The 1,538-nt window shown below is 43.8% G+C and overlaps 1 pseudogene; it reads right to left on the reverse strand.

The window, feature by feature from the left end:
- Positions 1-609: 609 nt before the first annotated feature.
- Positions 610-762, reverse strand: LOC140706164 (U1 spliceosomal RNA; annotated as a pseudogene).
- Between the last annotated feature and the right edge of the window lie 776 nt (positions 763-1,538).

Here is a 1,538-nt window from a genome sequence, read left to right on the forward strand (position 1 = left end):
TATGGAAACAAGAAGATCCAAGGGGAGGAAGGAAAAGCTTAATAAAGTTGGATCAAATGAATAAAAAAAATTCGATTCGTTAATGTAAATAGCCCAAATTCACGACAAAAAGTAAAATCTACCAAGAACTGCAAAATTAAAATTAGATATTATTTGTCTCCAAGAAACCTATGTGAAAAATATAGATCAACGCTTATTATAAAATAAAAAGATTAAAAGAATTATTTATAGCAGGAGGCTTAAATAAGAAAAAGAGAGTTGTGGCAACATATATATGAAATGCACTGGTCCCAAAATTACCGTATTTTTCGCTCCATAAGACGCACTTTTTCTCTCCAAAAAGGTGGGAGGGAAAGTACATGCGTCTTATGGAGTGAATGCAGTAACCCAGAGCTCAGCCACCACCACCCAAAAGCCTCCCACTGCCATGCTGGGAGGCCTCTGAACTGGCAGCAGAGACTGCTTTCTGTTTGGACCTCACCATTCTGCACTGCTAGCTTTCCAAGATCTGCTTCCTATAGCCCACCTGGAAAACCAGCAAGGCAAACAGGCCTATGGCAGCAAGCAGTGAAAATAGCCAAGGACCAAAGGGTGGTTCTAGAAAGACCAAGGGAAACCACAAACACAGTCTCCCACTTAGGCAGTTGACTTTCCCACAATTGGGGAAATCACAGGGGTCAGCTCATCCGTAGTGCAATAGATGAGCCTTACCCTGGGAAAACCACTTTTACAACAATGGTATTTCCCCTGCCAGGTCTGAGTTTGAATGGCCCCTAAGCCTCCTGGCCCTTTGTGTGCACTATCCCCCAAAGGCATGGTGACTGCCGGCTGTGCCTCCTGATCAAAACAGTGCTGCACAGCCCCAGTCCTGAAAGAAGCCAGGAGAGCTACTCAGTGTTTTGGGGTGCCCCACAGGACCCCCATCAGGGGCTAGATGTTCCTCCCACAATCCTCCAGTGCACAGATATTAGCATATCTGCCTGCTTGCATCACCCAGTAGGCTTCTCTATTGGAGAAGCAAAGCAGGAAGGAGGAGTCTCTTTCCCTTCACCTTCTGCAGAGAAGTTAGACCATGTGACTAGCCAGACATTTTGAGAAGCAGAGAGAGAGAGGGAGAGGGAGAGAGGACAGAAACAAAAGCTTCTAAAATTGGCAGTAAGTTAAAACAGGCCTGAGAATGGTGAGGGGAAGATAAAGTTACTACTGAGAGCCTGCTAGAATAGCTCTCTGTAGTTCAGAGCTTTGCAGGAAGCTGCATCACTTCATCATAAATTAGGTCTAAATAGAAGTAATTTTGCAGATATTTAAAACATTAAGGGACTGGGGGGGGGAGGCTAATGTGTATTGTTAGCCAAATTTCATTCTGAAGCACAGAATGATTAAAAAGGCACTGAGCACATGCAGAATAAAGTTCAAAGGGGAAACCAAAAAGGGACCTAACACTCCTTTCCTTAATATATTACCACTAGGGCTACAGGTTTTATTTGGTGTATTAGCTTGCCACATTAGCTGAGTCCAGTTTTTATGGACTCATCAGG

The sequence above is a fragment of the Pogona vitticeps genome, chromosome 3, assembly GCF_051106095.1.
Source record: "Pogona vitticeps strain Pit_001003342236 chromosome 3, PviZW2.1, whole genome shotgun sequence".
NCBI lineage: Eukaryota > Metazoa > Chordata > Lepidosauria > Squamata > Agamidae > Pogona > Pogona vitticeps.